This window comes from Cydia splendana, chromosome 16, assembly GCF_910591565.1.
Source record: "Cydia splendana chromosome 16, ilCydSple1.2, whole genome shotgun sequence".
Lineage (NCBI taxonomy): Eukaryota > Metazoa > Arthropoda > Insecta > Lepidoptera > Tortricidae > Cydia > Cydia splendana.
Window position 1 is genome coordinate 18,290,652 of NC_085975.1, and position 23,007 is coordinate 18,313,658.

At 37.1% G+C, this 23,007-nt stretch overlaps 1 protein-coding gene across 2 annotated transcripts in view; it reads left to right on the plus strand.

Moving 5' to 3' along the window:
• The window catches only part of LOC134798404 (phospholipid phosphatase 3-like), a 104,260-nt gene that overhangs the window by 29,445 nt on the left and 51,808 nt on the right, over positions 1-23,007 (plus strand). The window lies entirely within an intron of this gene.

Below are 23,007 nucleotides of genomic sequence, written 5' to 3' on the forward strand. Positions count from 1 at the left end.
GATGATAATCGTACATCGACAAACGCCAAACGAAAAGCAAAAAAAACCGGCCAAGTGCGAGTCGGACTCGCACACGAAGGGTTCCGTACTTCCGTACCATTATCTATAAAAACGATCACCCATCCAAGTACTGACCCCGCCCGACGTTGCTTAACTTCGCTCAAAAACCACGTTTGTTGTATGGGAGCCCCACTTAAATCTTTATTTTATTCTGTATTTAGCGGCAACAGAAATACATCATCTGTGAAAATTTCAAGTGTCTATCACGGTTCGTGAGATACAGCCTGGTGACATGACATGATACAGACGGACGGACGGACGGACGGACGGACGGACAGACAGCAGAGTCTTCCAGCAGGGTCCCGTTTTACCCTTTGGGTACGGAACCCTAAAAAGAGGTGCATTGAGATTTTTTTCGGACTTTGAACTGTTTCTGAAATATGAAAAGTTTATTTACTTAATTAAAAACTTTATTAATTTAGCGACACTTAGGGCCACTTGCACTATCCCACTAACCCGGGGTTAACCAGTTAAACCTGAAGTTACCTTTTTAATAACAAAACTTCCGTGAGACACAGACATATTCAATATATTTAAAAACGGGTCACTCACGTATTTTAAGTCGAAAAAAAAAACGCTCGATACCCACGGTCCGTTTTTAATATATTTAATATGTCTGAAGTTACCGGTTACCAGTACAATTTTACATTACACTGGGTTAATGGTTTCACGGGTTAACCCCGGGTTAGTGGGATGGTGCAAGTGGCCCTTACGCCTCTGTACCTGTATCCTTACGTACTTTAGAAGATATTTGCGACTTTTGCTGTAATAAAGTTTAGTCGTAAAACAGATATAAATGCTGTTATAACATCCGTAGCAAACGGAAAGTTACGAGAGATACAGACGTTACAAACAGTTACACAACACATTTTAACCGTCAATTACACTGTTAAAAATTAAAAATTTACGAGAATTACGTAAAATGTCATATTTTTCCGTAAATTTCCCAGATTTTTCGGGAATTTTACAGGATTATGTAATTTTTTTGCATGTAAAATTACATAATTTAATTTAAAATTACATAATTTTTAACAGTGTAGATGTGTTTTTACAACAGTTGCCAGCTGGGCTTCAGTTGCAATGTTTTCATCAGTCATCACAGTCGGTAATTGTACTCGAGAACAGTACGGTTACCATCAGTTTGTCACTGACATAAACGCCGTCGAGAACGTAATTTACTTTCTATACGTCCCGTTTGCACTAATATGCGAGTGCGAGCGAGATGTATAGAAAGTAAATTACGTTCTCGACGGCGTTTATGTCAGTGACAAACTGATGGTAACCGTACTGATTTGTCTACTTTGTGGGCATTTTCACTTAAAACTTTTCAGAATCACGAGGACTATCGATTTAAAGAAAAAAAAAAGTGTCCCAAAAAAATTTCAGTTATGGGACGCATTTTCACATACCTACATTTTGTATGGACCGTCACAAAACCGACACCCAAAATTTGTATGAAAAACTGGGGACACTTTTTTTTTGTCTCATTCTGTAGTACTCGTGGTAGAGTCTAAATAACCCAAAAGATGATGGTTTTTCGAAAAAAAGTAAATGGTACCAGTTTTTCTTGACAGAACTTGCCAGATTGACAGTATGTCAAATCTGTATGTCATCTGGCCCGATTCGAACATTAATATACGTCAAATATTACAGCTAGATACGATATGGATTAGATACGTCAGTGTCAAACGTGACATTTCTTCAAATAAAAACGTCACTTATGACACTGACATATCTAATCCATATCGTATTTAGTCGTATAATATTTGACGTGTCTTAAAGTTCGAATCGGGCCGGGAATCTGTCACTTCGAGATTTGTCTTGAGTTTAAATTTATAGTCCGTTTTTTCAGCATTAGGAAGAAGGTAAGCGATCTCTATTGCTAAAAAAAACGAAATGAAACGAAAAAAACAACGGGTTGCACTCCGGGAGTGCCGGCAGAAGTGAAAACTCAATGACATTGTAACAGTTTTTCGATCAGGTCACGTGTCCGTCTTACGAAGCGTCTTACGTTTTACGCTGGTTTAACATTTTATCCCCCATCACAAAAAGTGCACAGCGCCGCTAAAGAAGTTTTCACTTCAAGAAACGAGTTAAAACTTGGGTTAAACATAGTCATCTGGCCTCATAGCAATGAACTTGAAATTAAGTAGGCGTAACGAACAATCGATGAGGGATTAATTATTAGTTAATGAACAATGCGGGCGTGGCAACACAATGGACCAGAAAATGCTTTGTTTCCTATCAGGGAGTTTAAAATGTTTTAATATCAGATGCACGTTTCTACCAATTTAAAAAGGATTTCAATTACGTTTTTTTACTAACACTTTACAAAATGCCTACACGTTCGATGTGTTGCTTCTCTGTCGAACTTATAAATACGTAAGTGTGACAGCGGCAACACGTCGAAAGTGGTTCGCGGTAGACCCTCTGTTGACTCAAACTATAAAATCAGTCGTAGGACCTAGGGTAGACCGAGGCGAATTGAATCACAGCAAATCTGATCAGGCTAAAAATCTGTACATATTTAAGATCATATCAATGCAATATTTCACGTAGTAACGGGTGTCACCTGTGACAAAAGAATGCCGGTCAAACTGAAAGGTTTGATATATAAAAGTATCATAAGGCCCGTACTGATGTATGGCAGCGAGACGTGGGCAGTTACGCAAAAGAACGTGCATACCATTCAAGTTGCCGAAATGAAGATGCTGAGGTGGATGTGCGGCGTTACTAGGCTTGACAAAATCCGCAACGAGTACGTGCGAGGCAGCCTGGGCGTGCGTGACATCGCCGACAAAATGCAGGAGAGGAGGCTGCGATGGTATGGCCACGTTAGAAGGAGACCACCAGACTACGTCGGAAATTTAGCACTACGACTTTCCATCCCCGGTAAAAGAGGCAGAGGTAAACCGAAAACAAGATGGAAGGACGTAGTGCTAAAAGATATGATTGAGTGCAAAGTGTCCGAAAACGACGTCGAGGATAGGGCGAAGTGGAAGCAAATAACACGGAAAGCTGACCCCATCACCATGTGGGACATATAGCCCGGAAGAGAGAGAGAACAATGCAATATTTCATATATAATTTAGATGCACATTAAATACAATTGTTTTCGTTTAAGTATTGCATAGCAACAGTACCACAAACCATAATACAAAACCTCGAACTTACCACAACCAATACCATGGTCGGTAAAATTTCAAACTTGGAACACAAAACCAAAATGGCCGTTGGGACCTACTGGTTTCATACATTATTTACGCTTTCTTCTACGAATAGAACACACAATGCACCAATTTTACCGAGGCGTCATTACTATGAATGCAATTAGTCTACTACCATCATAAAAACATTCAAAACAAACGATTATACACTTAAATCATTTGTTATAAAGGTCAATGTGATGGTAAAGATAACTTTGTAAGACACGTGTTAAGCTACCAAGTTATTAATATGATTTCTTCGATCAATTTCTTACCTTAAGCCGATAGAAATAAGAATGTTATTATACGCATTTTACAGGAAAATAGTTACAATTTTACTCATACAGCTCTGATAAAGGAAATTAAACTGTAATGTCTCAATAATAAGGATAAGGATTAGTGTATTATTGATGTGCTGGCGCCAAGTTGAGCTAAGTTTGTTGCACCGTAGGCGTGAAATGGGCTGTTATTCATACAGCGTAGCGAGCGAAGGCGAAAGGCTACTAAGCAGAGTGCCTACCGCGAACCATGTTCGACGTCTTGCCTCCCTGTCACACTTACGAACGAATTTACAAGTGCGACAGAGAGGCAACACGTCGAACGTAGTTCGCGGTAGGCCCTCAGGTCCCGTAGACAAAATGCCAATCGCTAACGCTCAGTAGCGAACGAAACGCAACTATCACTGTCACACTAATATGGAAGAGCGATAGAGAGACAAAGCAATTTGATGGCGAAGCGCAAGCGAGCGTCACCATGGCTAGGCCGCCTTTAACCAAGGTACTAAAATGACAGATTGACTAGTAGATTAGACAATTAAAACATTATAGTACTATCTCTAATACAAATACCGATTATGATTATGGAAAATAGTTTAAACAAGAAGGATGTACCTTAGGTTTGCAACATTACACCGGTTTGCGGGTTGTTTTTACTATAGATAGTTACAATTTAAACACGTTTTAGTAGACGAATTTTAAGTGTTTCTAGAGTAAAAAGTGCTATTACTGTATTCAATTTGCATTTGAAAAATACTAAAGTAGTATTTAAGTACCTATAGTTATTTACGAAAAAAAATAGTTTTTGAACTTACCCCAACGCACCGTTTTTATTGGTTTCGCTTGAGTCGAAAACTCGCTAAGCTTAAAGAACAGCGCACTAGCTGAACTGTTATTAGATGAATAGCTGCATTCATAGAGGTGCATTGGTTTTTAGGGTTCCGTAGTGTAGAGTGTGTTATATAGGTACCAAGACTTATAATATTCTTCAATAAAAAAATATTTTCTTTTTACAGGTAAGTGGCTGCATATGCTGCTCTATCATCTTCCTCGCGTTGTCCCGGCATTTTGCCACGGCTCATGGGAGCCTGGGGCCCGCTTGACAACTAATCCCGAGAATTGGCGTGGGCACTAGTTTTTATGAAAGAGACTGCCATCTGACCTTCCAACTCAGAGGGTAAACTAGGCCTTATTGGGATTAGTCCGGTTTCCTCACGATGTTTTCCTTCACCGAAAAGCGACTGGTAAATATCAAATGATATTTCATACATAAGTTCTGAAAAACTCATTGGTGCGAGCCGGGGTTTGAGCCCGCGACATCCGGATTGAAAGTCTCACGCTCTTACCGCTAGGCCACCAGCGCTTCCATCACACATAAACAGCAGCACGGAATTCTATTAAGTTACATACAGTGATATTTTATAATCTGGAGAAGACGAATTTTATATTTTTAGGGGAGGGTTTCAATTTAGATAAAGAGTAGTTTATTTGGGGATTGTTTAACGAAACTTAATGCGATGAAGGCACTAATTAGTTATTCTATATTAAAACAGCATTAAACACATTGAAAATAACGTATGAAGGTATTTTATTACGAAAACCAGAATACGCAAGTCCGACTCGCACTTGACCGAGTTATTAAAGCGCATAATTAATGCGCGGGCGCCACCTATCGAAAGAATTCAGAACTGATTCAGATCAAACTGTTATAGCTATTAATTTAACATTAGTATTACATAAACATGTCTGACTTATGACTCAGAGCAAATGGTCTTAGGATTATCGAATAAAAAAACTGTTAGTTGGTTGTGTGTGGAAGTCGCGTATAGGATGTTAAGTTTTTTTTTATTAACAGCCACCCCACACTAGCGCCTCCTGAGCGTCGCCGTCTAGTCAACTCTATGGCTGCTGCTCGACGCATCGTTGGCGCAACTGCGCAGGGACGCCATTTTCCATAGCGCTGACTGGACGCCGACGCTGAATAGACGCTAGTGTGGGGTCTCTCTAAGACTAAAACAGCAAAATCAGTTGTCCATTTGACTGGTCTTGGCGGTGACACGTTTGTGCCTTGAAATACCTAAAAAAAAAATTATGTATGTTATGTACAATATTAAATTAATACAATATAATATAAAATATCCAACAAATCCCTTGTTAAGGAGAGATTAGACACGGCCCGATTCGAACTTTAAGATACGTCAAATATTTGGTCTAGATACTATATGGATCGGATATGCCAGTGTGAAAAGTGACGTTTCTTCAAACAAAAACGTCACTTGTGACACTGACATCTAATCCATATCGTATCTAGAGTATCTAGACGTAATATTTGACGTATCTTAAATTACGAATCGGTCCGTTAGTGGCGTTATTACCACTGCATCACCGGCTCTTCTCTCTACGAACTAAGCTACCGAAGCATAGCCGATTACGGCGAATTATCAAACATATTTTTTATAACTTTACACACATACATTATAATTCTGTTAGCAGACGACTATTTACTTATAGAAAGCAATTTTAAAGTAGCCTTTAGCAATCTTGTATCACCAATACAGTTAGTGTAGATACTCAATGACTTATTATCTCAAAGAAACAGTTACACACATACTTAGCGTTCCAACCGTTCCCGTAAGTCCAACAAGCCGATAAGACTTGTCAAGTCCATGTGACATTCATTATACCGCTGTTACAGCTTATCTTGTCGTTATCGCGGTGACAACGTGTCGTTAGTTTAATCGCCGTGTCAGAACAACGGATCTTACCACTTGACACTTGATTGTAGGTATCCTTTAGAGTAATTACCATGGTATAATAATATACTCCGCCTGGTACTCAATTCCCGTCTTTTCTAGGTCACCTAACTGACACGGGCCTACGTCATCATGCGACAGCGCTATATGATAATATGCGATAGCGCTATATATAGCGGCCATATTGTTGTGACGTAGGCCCGTGTCACTCTGGGAATGGAAGACCATGTTTTATTAGACTATGGTAATTACTAATATGTACTGCAAAACTTCTATTTATAGTAAGTAATACAAAGAAAAATAGAAACGTGATCCCAAAGTAAAATATGAAAAAAAGGTTTTTCTTACATTTCGGAAAACATATTGTCTTTAGAAAATATCTTCTGGATTTTAATCCACTTTTATGGTCTAATAACAGTCACATCTTAAAGAAAATATGTACATATTATAGTTTAAGACTATAATTTAAAGTTTCAAGTTCATGCTTCCCAATTATTGAACGATCGTTAGTAAATTTTCAGTATCTTATAGCTTTTGACTGAAAAAGTTTTTATTCCCTCGCAAGACCAATACAAGTTAAAATTTTTGTAGCGCTTCCATTTAATTGACTACATAAGTAGTTAATTAAAATTACTACACACAAAGGCAAAATAGCCTTTCCGGTAGGTAGACCAGTAACTTAAAGTTAGCCCTCGGTGAAAGCGGTTAGGACATGCATCGCTCTAGGTATAGTTAGTACACAAGTATGCACTAATGAGTACAAGATAAGTGCGAGGAAACCGTGTTTGCGGACCTAACGACTTGGTCGAGTGTTGTAACAATGGACTTTGAGTTTACACCCACTATCTCTTTCTAGATCTAGGGTTTAAGGCTTGCAACCTAAGTTTTGCAGTTCGTTGAGCAGTTTTTTTTTAATAATATCTAATGTAGTGATGTTATATTTTTATCCATTACTTTTAAGTAAAAGTTAACAACTGCTATATACTACTGATACTACTATATTAAGTGTAAATTAAGCTATAAACTGAGGTTATAATATATTATTTCATGTTTATCCAATTTTTTTTCAACTAGAAGATGTAGTAAAATGTAACATGCATTGAAGTACCTTCAAACACATGGTTAATTTCAAGGATGGCGAATATTCGCGAATCCCTAGAATCACTGCTTAAATAATTGCTAATTTAGAAATTATCCCATTTTCTAATTTACCCCAACGCACCTTACAAAACTGAATGAATAACTTTCGGACTTCATAACGTCTTAAAAAAATATTTTCGGTTTATTTTATGGAACTCTTTACAAAAAGTTTTATTACCCTCCTATGTCTAGCTAGTCTACCGGTGTGGAAATAAAATATTATACCACCATTCTGACCGCCAAAGACCACGAATGCATATATTTTGACACATCCATAAATAAGATATTTTATCGAAACTTCGATCGAATAGAAAAAGACGGCAACAAATGTAAATCCATTTCATTGCACCTGCACTAACAACATAACTAACTGACCGAATATGGATCTTATGTCTTTGAAATAAGGATTACGAATTGTCAGCTAACGGTGTTATGATAGTACAGTCAGCACCAACAGTAGCGGATGAAACAAAACAACCCACAAAAAGGTCTGCCACCTTGGAATATTTTTCAAATCCCTACATAATATTATAAATGCAAAAATAACTCTCGGCTTGATTCTAATTTTAATATACGTCAAAAATTATATCTAAATAGGTACGATACGGATCGAATCAAGATCTAATTTTTAAGGTTCCTTACAAAAAAAATAATTATCAAAATCGAACATCCCTGTAAAAAGTTATGCGTGGTCATACATAAAAAAAAATATATATATATACGCGTCGACTTGAGAACCTCCTCCGTTTTTTTCGTCGGTTGAAAAATGGGTAAAAACAGGACCTTATTACTAAGACTCCGCTGTCGGTCTGTCTGTCCATCTGTCTGTCTGTCACCAGGTTATATCTCATGAACCGTGATACCTATACATCATCTGTGAAAATTTCAACTGTCATGAATCACGGTTCATGAGATACAGCCTGGTGACAGACAGACAGACGGGCAGACGGACAGCAGAGTCTTAGTAATAGGGTCCCGCTTTTACCCTTTGGGTTCGGAACCCTAAAAATGGTAGATAATTTTGACGCGTAGTCTAATCCGTTTATTTCGACGCTGACTGTACCATTGTATCGGCTCCTTTGGACACATAAATTGTAAATATGACAGTGAGAGCTAGGAACGGAAGTCGCTTCTACCCACGTCTTTAAATGCAGCTGCATAGCTCCATTGGATATGTGTGCGACAGTAGCGCCTGCGGCTATGACAGAACAAGTTGATCAGATTAAGACTTTTTTAGATGATAGAATAGAATTCTTTTGAATTAGATTTGTAGGTTGTGTTTTACAATTTGTAGCGGCATTGGGGCGAAATTATTTAATACTAGCGACCCGCCCCGGCTTCGCACGGGTTAACAAATTATACACCTAAACCTTCCTCAAGAATCACTGTATTAATAGGTAGGTGAAAACCGCATGTAAATCCGTTCAGTAGTTTATCGCGAACAAACATACAAACACACAAACAGACAGACGCGGCGGGGGACTTTGTTTTAGAAGGTGTAGTGATTATTGTCTTCGGTTAAAATATTTGTTATGCGTTTCACATCAAAGTTTGTTCACCTGAATGAAACCCTCGCAACGCTCATCAATAATTCACTTATAGAATGTTGATCACTTAGCACTCCACAGTTCTCAATATTAGCACGAGAGGTAAATAACAACTTCGCTTTCTTAAATAAATAACATTAAACCAGAGAAATCGGTAATTGCACTTAACTATGAGCAAAGTTATCTAAAATATCTAGGTGCCGTAACTTAGTTTCTAGTAAGGTCTCTATTAGTAACAGTGGAACCTTGGTAACCCGAACTTCGAGGAAGTAAAATCCTCGTTAATACGAAATATAATGCTATTCCCTTACCTTCAAAACCCAAAACCTCCATCACTCGAAATATTTAACCTGATTAAGACGAAGTAGTTAACCCCCTTATTCATAAACGCGCTAATCCTCAATTAGCTAATAATCGTTTGTTTTTATCCGTCATTTTGACTTATGTATTGGAAAGAAAAGGATAAAACATAATTTAACTAAATCAGGCCCGTAAAGTTTTATGAATAAATTATATACGATCACGATTATCCAGTACAATTTTTACTTCTTTAACTAGAAAAAAGTAATTTGGCTTCTATAACTCAAAAAAGTAGACGTATTGGTGTATCACTTATATATCTCTAAGTTATTACTAACCAACCTCTGTAACTCTAAAAATAATAAAACTGTATAAGTACCTCCCTAATATGATTTTTTCATTCGTTAACCTCTTTTTTAAAACGACCAAAAACCTATAAGGACTACTCTAAGTCGATACCCTCTACGAAAAGTTAACACGACTTTTTTGTGGTTTTGCCTTGAGATTCGTGCTATCGAGGTTCTACTGTATTAGGAATGTTAGAATTATCTTTGAATTGAAGTATTTATAGAGTATTTATTTAGTTTCCTGCGCAATTAGGTAGTCAATTACGACTCAATTAGACTAAGTGCAGTTTCTCACCTGTTTCGAATTATTGGGTTTAAATCAGAAATAGCGAATTAATTAGTTAATAAGTTAAAATGATTGATTTTATTATACCTACACTTTTACTTTTCTAAACCTAAGTCATTTTTGAGTTTATTAATCATTGGCGGTTTTATGTATGTGTAAACTATTTATTGTACAAAACACAAATTTATGGCAAAGGATAAGCAGTTAATCGTTTAACGACTATCGCTGTCAAAAGTGGAAAAGACGACAAATCAATAAAAACTGGATAAAATGTCTGTTTTGTCATCATTTATACAGCCATATCATTTATACAGTCGACCATCATAGCCTTGCAGGAGTTGCAGGATTGGTAGGATAGGTAGATATATTTAAACATATAAGAGTGATTAAAATAAGCACGTGAGTTTTACCGCAATTTACTCTCTTATGAATTCCTAATGAGATTTTTATATAACATAAAAAGAACACAAAAAACGCTACTTCTGGACGCGATATTTCTCCTAAAAATCAACTGAAGTGTTCTTAAGATTAAGTTTTTTTTTTCAAGTACGAATATGTACTTAATTAAAAACAGTCTGAGCGGATTTCACCTTAAAAGGCTTCAGGCTTATAAGGGACGAATTGAAGAAATCCTTGAAGCATAATACGGTGTAAGACTAGATAATAGGGGTCATAAGCCTATTAGAGCCAAAGTTCAGTGAACTGTAACTAAGTAATATACGTTACCCTTGCATTTATTGTTTACTAGCTGTGCCCGCGGCTCCGCCCGCGTGGAATTCGGTCTGTGTCAGTAAGCGGCTAATTTGTAATCCTAATTTCTCTCCCTCTCCCCTGGAGGCGGAACTTGAAGTAGGTAAAGTTGACAGATGGATATGCTAGAGGACTGTAGTCCAGATAAAATATTTTACAATTAGGTACCACTAAATAAACCACTAAAAAAACTACACTCCAAAGTCAATAGTTTTTTCGCCCTTATTCAAATTTTACACGTGATTTAAACGACAGAGTAGGTAGTAGGTGTATATCGGACGATACAGTAAGCCGTAAGGTATACGCGCGCGAGCGAAAGCGAAGCGGCCTGTTTGTGGCTAGACCGCCACTCACCGTGGTCTTCTTCAGACTCCTGAGGAAGACACGTGCCCCTTGTAACCTCAATGCGTTGCGAGACTTTCGGGAATGATTCGATTGTTTTCGGGAATGCATGGTAATGCGTATAAAATGCGAGTCCCAAATCATTTGACTCCGCAAACGACCAGTGCCGGATTAAGATATTTTGATGCCCTAAGCATTTCTAGACCATGGTGCCCCCTCTCCCTAGGGTCATCAAGATTACATTGAATTTTTTTGGTAAATTGAGTGACGTTCATTGCCGCATTACAGCTGAGAATGGAAATTAATCACATCATTTTATCACGACAATTGACAGTGCCGCAGCAGTAACGTTGCAACAGAGTACCTAATGCTGCTGCAGTCGCCACCCGAATGTCACCTTTATTACATCTTAGAATGTCATTGAAAACGCGAGCGAAGCGATTTTTCGATATAAAAACGCAATTTTATAGACAGTTGTACATTTTTACTTTTAGTATGGAAATCAGTCACATCATTATATCACGAAAATTGATAGTGCTGCAGCAATAACGTTGCAACAGAGTAATGCTGCTGCAGTCGCCATGTCTTATAAAGTGATCGAAAACGCGAGCGAAGCGAGCGCGAAATTTTTTCGGTATAAATAGGCAATGTGATAGACAGTTGTACATTTTTACTTTTAGGATGGAAATCAGTCACATCATTTTATCACGAAAATTGACAGTGCTGCAGCAGCAACGTTGCAACAGAGTAATGCAGCTGCAGTCGCCATATCTTATAAAGTGATTGCAAAAGCGAGCGAAGCGAGCGCGAACATTTTTCGATATAAAAACGCAGGTTGATAGACAGTTGTACATTTTTACTTTTAGTATGGAAATCAGTCACATAATTTTATCACGAAAATTGACAGTGCTGCAGCAGTAACGTTGCAACAGAGCAATGCTGCTGCAGTCGCTATATATTAGAAAGTGTTTAAAAACGCGAGCGAAGCGAGCGCGAAATTTTTTCGATATAAAAACGCAATTTGATAGACATGCAGTTGTACATTTTTACATTTAGTATGGAAATTAGTCACATCATTTTATCACGAAAATTGACAGTGCTACAGCAATAACGTTGCAACAGAGTAATGCTGCTGCAGTCGCCATACCTTAGAAAGTTATTGAAAAGCGAGCGAAGCGAGCGCGAATATTTTTCGATATAAAAACGCAATTTGATAGACAGTTGTACATTTTTACTTTTAGTATGGAAATCAGTCACATCATTTTATCCGGAAATTGACAGTGCTGCAGCAGTAACGTTGCAACAGAGTAACGCTGCTGAAGTCGCCATATAATGTATAAATAGGCAATTTGATAGACAGTTGTACATTTTTACTTTTAGTATGGAAATCAGTCACATCATTTTAGGGGTCATCCATTAATTACGTCACACGAATATCTAGATTTTTTGACCCCTCCCCCCCCCTTGTCACATTTGGTCACATTTGGCAAACCCCTCCCCCCTAGTGTGACGTCACATTTTTTCTACGAAATCGCCAAATCGAATTGAGTAAGTACCTAAGTATTATTAATATTTTATCAAAATATTTTTGACGATATAAATATTAGTAATTTTATAACCTAAAACTGCTTAGGAAAGAAAATTAAAAGAATAAAAACGATTATCGTTTTAAAAAGTTGTTATTTAAATGTACAGCGAATAAAATAATAAAAAAAAAAAATCGGTTACTGATGAAGTTAAAGTGACGTCACAAAGTTTGTGTCTCCCCCCTCCCCCATGTCACAATATGTCACATTTTCTCGACCCCCTCCCTCCCCCTAAACGTGTGACGTAATTAATGGATGACCCCTTATCACGAAAATTTACAGTGCTGCAGCAGCAACGTTGCAACAGAGTAATGTTGCAGCAGTCGACATATCTTAGAAAGTTATTGAAAACGCGAGCGAAGCGAGCGCGAACATTTTTCGATATATTATTAATTTATTATTTATTAAATCAACATAATTATTCAATTATTTTTGTTGATATCCGTGTCTTCTAAACTTAGAGTTAATTTGGCAAAATCTTTCCTCGGTGGCTTATTCATGTCACAATGTAGTAAATTCAGCTCCATCTGTTAGTTTACCAGGGTACTCAATAGTGGTAGCACATATTTGAAAAAAGTTTGCCCCTCCTTCCTAAGTAGCGCCATAAGATTCAGGGGCAAACTTAAGTCAATCGAGTGTTGTGGCTACCCCCCCTTTTAGGGGTTGAAAGTTTATAGCCTATAACCTGGCCGGGGATTTTCTCGACAGATTAGTAAAGTTTTCATCAAAATCCGTTCAGTCGTTTTCACGTGATGCGCGTTCAAATAAACAGACAAACAGATAAACAGATAAACAGACAAACAGACAAAAATTCTAAAAACTTTTGGAACGTGTTCTGTTATCGATTCTAAGTATCCCCAGCCAACTTTTTTTCAAATATCTTCCATGTACAGACTTTCGACCGTCTTCAGCTTTATTATATGTATAGATTTTTAGGGTTTCGTACCCAAAGTAAAAACGGGACCCTATTACTAAGACTCCGCTGTCCGTCCGTCCGTCCGTCCGTCCGTCACCAGGCTATAACTATAACTCATGAACCGTAATAGCTAGACAGTTGAAAATTTGACAGATGATGTATTTCTGTTGGCGCTATAACAGCAAATACTAAAAACAGAATATAATAAATATTTAAGCCGGGCTCCCATACAATAAACGTGATTTTTTTGTCGTTTTTTGCAGTACGGAACCCTTCGTGCGCGAGTCCGACTCGCACCTGGCCGGTTTTTTGTCTAAATGACAGATTAACTATCAATTGGCAGGATACCAGTCAATTATAGAATGAAAATGTGACAGTGCGTTGGTGTGATTCGTGACTGATGATGCAAAACAATTAATTTGATTTCCAGTTTAAATTATGTTTTTGCTTAGGCCATTGACTATTAGGAGTGGAATTTTATGAGGCATCGCAGAAAAAAAAACATATTTTTACTTACATACCAAGATGTTATATTAACTGTGTAAAAAACTAAAAATACACTTAAAAGCAAAAAAAGAGGATTACATTATGGTTTTGTACAAATTTACCCTTATTCGTCCTTCTTGAGTAAGTATAATTTGGAAGAAGTGTTCTTTTATTTTTTAGCAGTACAACATAACATCCCCTATTCGTCCCCTGTGCCCAAATTTGATTTTGTTCTCATTTCTTTGATGGTTTTGTTTTTTGTGTTGTTGAAGTCTGCACACGTCGTAAAGAGGGTCGCACCCCTGTTTATAGGGACTTAAAGATATCTTACTTTATTAGGTCTTGAGGTTCAAAAACGTGTTTTGCTTTTTTGTCCTTTTCTAAGTCGCTTGCAAATATTTTGACCTGGCCCCTGTATAACCAACGTGACAGGTCCGGCAATTGTCGACATCACTGTTACTGACGGGCGGTGTGGTTGTTTGCCACCAACATGTTAATTAAAAAAAAACTCCGCTATATCGCCAGTTAATAAGTACTTATTTTGCGAAGCTAATGACAATTGTCACAAGAAATACGACAATTGTCACGAAATTCCGACACAGAACTCATTTGCTATCATGAATTACCGAAAGTTCTTTGAAATCTTGTGACAATTGTCATCATTATCATCATAAACATCGCAAGAAAAATGCTGTTTTTTGCCGATATAATAAAGTTTTTTTAAATAATACAATGATGGTGACAAACAGGGATACGGCCCGCCCGATGGTAAGCGATAACCGTAGCCCATGGATGCCTGTGACGTCAGCAACAATGAGACTTGTCGAATTGTCGCACCTGTCACGTTGGTGAAATAGGGGCAATGCACCACTCTAATTGTCGTACTTAATACTGTTTGGATTTTCTTAAGACTGTATAGCTTGTCAATTTAAAGGTACCTACTCAGAAAATGCTGAGTCAACGTATAACATTAACGCCTACAAAGCATCAGGCGAATGAACACATCTAACAGGAAGATGTAAGCATGTCTATGTTATTTCTCGATGTTTGTTGTACTAAGTAAAGAATTTGTTTACAAAGTAAAGAATCACAGCGCTATTCAACTTTTTTTGTTTACATTTCAAACCTGCGTGTTTACATCGGCGGTCGCGTTCGAAAACACTATCAAGAGTTGTGGGTAATTCCGTGTTCTACATTCATTACAATAAATTTTACGAAATGTGCGATAATTGCTTATCAAATGTAAGAATCTTATTTATTACTTTGATGTCGAGTATTTAAGAAAGAACTGAACATAGAAAAAAACAATTACTTATTTTTAATTTCGAAGTACATATTATAAAAAAATTACACAATCAATGTCAACCTCATGTTCATTGTATACAGCCAGTGTCAATAGGAGCGGATGAGGCGCTATTTGTAAAATTATTATTTTCTAATAATTTCCTACATATTCTTATTGGATAGAATAACATGTAAAACTGCCACTTTTTCGATTAAATCTTAAACTACTACTAAAAGCACGTTATTTTATATTTAATAAAGAACCAGTGGAAAATATGTTTAACTAAATAGAATTCAATATATATACATAATCCACTTCATTTTTGGTCCTTCGAGCCGGATGAATCCAATCCAGTAACGTAGTTTAGGATTCTATTCTATCACTCCTTTTATTCTTTTTATTCTCAAAGACGGCCGAAAGCGGCAAGACCCGTTGCAATGAATAAACCATTAGTTGAACATCGAGCATTGTCGACATTTGGCGCACGTCATCTTATAAAAGTTGCTGTATAAGAAGACCTTATAAGAGTTATAGCACCATAGTTGCGGTGAATCTTGTTAACCTATTAAATGTTATTGTGAAATCTATGTAATATATTTAAAGTACAGTTCGGTTACATAAGTGTAATAACCCGCCATCAAAAATCCGTCAATTGAAGTTAAGCTCTCATTTTAAAACGACTTGCTGAAATTATCACTTGAAACTTGGCATGACCATTTATGTAACACATACTTATGTCTGTTTTAATAACAAAATATATCATATGTCTGGTTCTAGTTTTCGTCGTTGAAAGAAAACAGAACGAGTGGAAATTATATTTATAAATTTTTACCCGCTCTAATTTCTTTGTATTACTATTTCTAGTTTAGCAGGTACTTGTTTCTTCGTTTTCTCCCTAGCAACTAATATTTGACACCTTGACATAACGTGACGGATGTTATGTCTACGATAAACGACAAACGACTTCAGTGCGACCATTATAGGTGCGCGTCCTGTTGTTTACGTTCAAGTGTTAGTTAAAGTATTCTTGAATGAACTGTGAAATACAGAGTGGTTTTTGACTGATAGTGAAGAAACAGGTCTTATTAAATAAACAGAACATGACTGTATTTGTGTGTTTATCACAAAATTAAATATTTGTTCCTGAGTTATGGATGTTTTCTATGTATATAAGTATTTACATATAATTATATATATCGTCGTCTAGTACCCACAACACAAACAAGCCTTATTGAGCTTACCGTGGGACTAGGTCGATTTGTGTAAAATTGTCCTATAATATTTATTATTTCGTCAGGTGACAAGCAAAACTCACTAATTACTAATAAAAATATTAAACAAAAATCAACCTTATTTAGGTATTAAATAATATGGTTCACTATGGCTATTAACTTGTGGTAGTACTTAGTGAGTTTTGCTTGTCACCTGACGATGTATTTATTATTAAACAGGGAAACCGTCTGAGAAACATTTGCCACATATCTAAAAGCTTGTCTTAAAAAAAAATGGATTCTTTCTCCTTTGATACATACACAAAATACCCTTACACTTTAAGTATAAGGATATGTGATAGACCTCCTCTTTGTTTCATATTTGTTTACTTATTGCAAAACTTATCTAGTGACCTATGTACTCAGCAACTAAAATAGTTCTATACCTAGGTATATATTTTGTTAGATTTGTACCTAGGTACTAATTTACCCACACTTTTTGACAAAAGCACCTAAATGGAAAAAATGATATATAAACGTTGCAAATTGTTGCAAAAACTCTTCTCTAAATACTCATTAAATAACCGTTATTCAGCTTCTATCAAAACATGTCACATTCTATTGAAAGCCTATCTGGGTTCAATCGTGACTATAGGTTAATACTATTTGTGCCATCGTATTGAATACAATTGTAATCGATGGAAATTTAAACCTTATGCTATAAGAAATATATGTTAAATTGGTTTGTCGTAGTTTCTGATAACCGTTAGGTACTTCATTGATGTCTCAAAATTGTCAAGACTGTAAATGGTCACGCGATAGTCCTATAATAGATGAATTACCTACTTAAAATTAACAACGAATGGACGCTATTAAGACAAGGACGAGTGATAAGTTTCGATTTAGGACATTTAAACAACGGCATGTTACCTTAAACAACATACAGTACCCTGTGAGATAATAATGACCTTTTGCGGCCCCTAAGTGAGATTTTTTCATCGATGTATGCAGGTTACCTCACGACGTTTTCCTTCACCGAAAAGCTAGTGGTAAATGAGTATTTTCCAAAAAAAATTACATTTCATTCATGTCTTCAAATTATTGACTTCTTAGGCTCATTTTACTTAGAATCATTTATACATTCACGCCTCATACATGAAAAAATGTGTCTCATAATTTCCTTTCCAGATCGTGACATTTTTGCATGAATAATTTTGTTATTTGTATGAACGTGACGCACTGGAAAAATATTTTTTCATACAAGATTTTTGAACACATTTTTTCATGTATGAGGCGTGAATGTACAAATGATTCTGAGTAAAATGAGCCCAAGAAGTCAATGTTTTGAAGACATGAATGAAATGTAATTTTTTTTGGAAAACGCTCAAATATCAAATGATATTCCGTAGGTACATACATTCCGAAAAACTCATTGGTATGAGCCAGGATTTGAACCCGCGACCTCCGGATTGAAAGTCGGACGTCATATCCACTCGGCCACCACCGCTTTTTATCTATAGTATGTAGATTTTGTTTTTCATGAAATTTCAAAGTAATAATAAAGCAATATTTTCCACATTATTACCTATTGTCCACATAACCGTAACGGCTGCAAGACATGCGAGAATGCTGTTGCAATAATAAGATAATTACTAAGCACATAATTAATATTGGTAATAAATCTAACTCAAGAGTAAAATAGCCTATTAGATGCCTACTAATGTTCCAGGTTTTGCAGTAAAAATTTACGGGTGAATGTTACAAGTAAATGACATACAAAATATTAATGCAAAGAAAACAGAACGAGTAAAAGTATTGTAGGTACTTATGTGAAACTTCTAGTCCCTTAATATATTTGTATTGCAATTTCTGGCAACGAACACTAGTACTAGACATAGATGTGTTACTAAATAATTTATTTTGCAACAAAACACTAATTCAAAAAAGGGTAGAAAGTAGAAACATAATACCTAAAAAACTTAAATTAAAACTTTTATATGGATGCCGCAAAAGAAGCGCGTACGTGGCAGGCCCAGACGGAGATGGCAGGACGACTTAGACGCCTTCATCAGTAACTGGCCAGAAAAAGTACTACAACGGGAGTTGTGGAAATCAAGGGGAGAGGCCTTTGCCCAGCAACACTATAACGAGCTAATTAGCAAAATAATTTTATATAAGAAAATCGCCTCAAGTCCTGATCGCTTGGTAGGGTGCCCAGAATGCTGGCCGCATTGCCCCTCTGGATAGCAATTCTATGTTAGAGTTGCGGAAAGAGAAGAGTTTTGAAATGTATGGGATTTAATACAATCTACGACTTTCCGCACAGACTCTACTTGAATGTTCATGTCAAATTTTATCTTCACTAGACTTATATCGACCAGAATATAAACCGTGATAACCTTTTTTTTTGTGTCTAGGGAAAATAACTATGAATCATTCAAAATTGTTATTGTAAATTTTATCTTATTTCAGAATATCGTTTTAAAATGAGAGCGTAAAGTCGATTGTATGGCGGTGGCTTTTAAACAAGCGCTTCATTAGTATTTGAGCTACTATTTCACCCATTTTGCAAACCTCACAAAAGGAACGTTTATAATGTATTCCTTTGCCGACCTACTACGGAATGCAAGAAAGAGCCCCTCTAGACTTTCTCGACGGTAACTGCATGTGCATAGTGCATACGACTAAACTCACACAAATACAATGCAATACAGGGCTATTAACAGCGAAAATCGAAGTTCGCAAATTGCGGATGGAGGGTTTGCGAGACTCTAAAAGTGCATGTTCAGATATTTATGAGCACCGACGTCGATCACTCTGATGGCGACTGTATATAGTATATAGGTACCTTTATTTGGATAGTGTTTAGCAAAAATGAGTCATCCCACATCCATTTTGCAATAAAATGTCAACTTTAAGCCTCAATTTTTGAGTTGACATCTTATTGAAAAATTAATGTGGGTTGACACATTATTGCTAAACAGCATCCATTTATTCTTTGCTAGCACAGTGGTTAGGGCATTTTCACTTAAAAGTGTACCATTTACTTTTTTTCGAAAATCCATCAACTTTTGGGTTATTTCTACTCAGAATCACGAGGACTATCGATTTAAAAAGAAAAAAAAATGTGTCCCAAAAAATTGTGTGTTTTGTAACGCATTTTCACATACGTTTTGTATGGACCGTTACAAAACAGACACCCAAAATTTGTATGAAAAACTAGGGACATTTTTTTTCTTTGTCTCATTCAACAGTACTTGTGATTCTGAGTCTAAATAACCCAAAAGTTGATGGTTTTTCGAAAAAAAGTAAAAGGTACCATTTTTTCAGAAAACCCCCGTTAACTGAAACAGAGCTTGCGATCGCGGCCATGCTTAATTATCAGTTTGAATCACTTTAATTGACAGGACGCCATTTTTTATTTTTTTGAGTCACTGTCCGAGGCGCCATCTGCTATTCGTCAATTTAATTTCGAGTATCTCCAGACATGTTGAATCATATATCAACTAGAGTCCGTTTAAGCGTTCGTAGAAATTTGACATTGATGATGATATTTCCACGCTTTGACATTACAAATGGCTTGAAAGGGGCCCACTGATTAACAGTCCGCCGGACGGTTTCGGCCTGTCAGTTAGAACAAAATTTTGACAGTTACGAACAACTGACAGGCCGATACCGTGCGGCGGACTGTTAATCAGTAGACCCCTGTAGAGTTAGCTTGGCCCTAATGTCACTGCTAGTGTTTATTATACACTTACGGACATTTAAATACAATTACGGACATTAAAAAATTTCAAAATCCCATACAAAATGGGATTTAACGCAAACGCGTCCGCCTGTCACGCTATCGAATGAAATTTACACTAGGGGTTCCCATGTCACATGATCCGGATTAAGATGGCGAATAATCTAATGAGTGTTAAGTCTCAAGGCTGGACCAATTAGCGCGATGCATTTAGTATTTTAATTTGAATGGACTGGCATGCTAATTGCTCTGGTATTCGTAATACACCGACTATAATAAACCAACTAACGTAATTTTGATCGTTTATTGTGTTAAATTTATAAATATTTTGGGAATATTTGAGGATCGACCTAAGCCCCAAACGAAGCAAAGCTTGTAGGTATTATGGGTCCCTATCGTACAGTTTTTTCCAAAAATTAGGTTGAGTGAACCACTGTACCCGGCTTTTTTCTACCGAGCCACTGTTTCCTTGACCCTACTTAGCCCCCTAAGTATGCAACCCATAAGTAATTAAGTATGTGAAAGAAATTTAATTCGCCTTAATACACCGGGGAGTCGTACACTACATACAACTAGAAATCTAGAATTAATGGAAGTGCATAGGTAGGTGTATAGGTATACATTGGCGTGCAAATTGAACTTGACACTGAGGTTAAGTGTCAAGTTCTTCAACAGAGACCTACAGGAAAGTAAACAACGAGATAAATGAGGAATTTGAAACAATTACCAACTCTTTAGTTAATTGCTACACTTATTAGTTGAAGAAATAGCGGTGGGTGGCCGAAGATTGCCCTTAACCATAGCACATATGAATCATACATAATTTGAATACTGTAGATATACTTTTAATACCACATTGCTCGCAGAACCGATGGCCGATGGGGCAGAAAGGTTCTGGAGTGGCGACCACGTACCGGAAGACGCAGCGTGGGAAGGCCCCAGACTAGTTGGACCGACGATCTGGGTTAAAGTCGCGGGAAACCGTTGGTTGAGGGCAGCGAATAACCGTTTGCTGTGGAGATCCTTGGGGAGGCCTTTGCCAAGCAGTGGACGTCTTTCGGCTGAGATGATGATGATGATGACTTCTAATACCATTAACTTTTATTACTTTACTTATTTGGTATTTAAGAGGTCGGCACCATGCATCACTAACGCGTCTAGAGGCCGCTTTCTGTTAGGCGCGTCGTATGCTAGTTTGCCGCAGTCGTAATATAAAAAAACATTGTTTATAACAGCAACTCGAGTTCCTATTTATTATCACTACACCTTATAAAACAAAGTCCCCCGCCGTGTCTATCTGTTTGTATGTTTGTTCGCGATAAACTCAAAAACTACTGAACGGATTCTCATGCGGGTTTCACCTATCAATAGAGTGATTCTTGAGGAAGATTTAGGTGTATAATTTGCTAACCCGTGCGAAGCCGGGGCAGGTCGCTAGTTTTAATTAAGAGGAAAAATACTTTTCGTTGACATTGTTAGTGACATCTCGTGCCGAGTAGAAGTACTACAGCTCTGTAGTAAATAAAATTACCTAATTTACGATAGATAACATAGTTGAAAGTTCAATCTCATTATGAAATGAAACGTAAATAAAAGAAACGTGAAATTAACCAAAATAAATACTAAACTTGACAAACCGACTGTATACGCTCCCACAATCAAGATGTACTTATCTTGGTTACAAAGTATTCAAATGTCTAGCAGTTTGGGCTGTAGGGCGCCATAGGAATACACACATACAATGGCAGGTACGTTCTTCTTCAACCTAGCGTTTTCCCGGCCTAGCGCCAGGGTCCGCTTTCCTGCTCAATCTTCTCCACTTTGCCCGGTCTTCGGCATCCTCAGGTGTGAGATTGTTCTCTTCCATGTCCGCTGTCACGACGTCCAGCCAGCGCTTCTTAGGCCTACCGCGGCCACGGCGGTAATGGGAGGTTGCACTAAACAAATCCGTTTACTTTTCATCTATCGTTTAAAATATTAAGTGAGAATCTAAGGACTACAGATAAATAGGGCAAATACTTAGGTACATTACAACTGTGATTCACTCCTATGAACTCCATCTACCAATTAAGATAACTTTCTTCATAGATACCTAACGCACTGCTGTATTATTAAATAGTCATTATTATGATTTATCGCTATTATATGACTTCTTTATTAATTTATTCATTTTTAAAGTGTTGACTGATGAGTTAAATTAGTGTTTCTTGCTTGTGTATATATTGAAAACTGTAACATACGGATTAGATTAATCGCTACCAAATTATTTATGGCATCAGGTAAGTGTACCAACGAGTAAGTACCTAGATCTATTATTAACTAAAGATGTCTTTACCATCACAAAACAATGATGTTCCGGACCTTTGGGATGCGTGAGCGGAGCCGAAGCCAACACGTAGAGTCATTTTGACACTTTAATAAAATGTGGTACACCGAGCGGATGCTATCCTTGCCTGTGTCATGTGTCAGATTTGATATTCAATAGTTTGCAGATAGAGTTACATCGCTTACCTCATAACTCATAATCATCATCATCATTATTCTCAAGAGCCTGGCTCTTGTCGGTGTAGTAATCGCCATTCCGTTCTTCTCTCTGCCACATTTTTGAGCTCCTGATACGTTACTACGTTGATTTTCTCTTTGGTCTGGTCAATATATGCACGTCTCGGTCTTCCTCTGTCTCTCTGTTTTTCTATTCTGCCTTCAGTTATAGACTTGATGTAAGTATCGTGACGTATCAGGCGCCACAACATGTTTCCCCTTCTGTTTTCA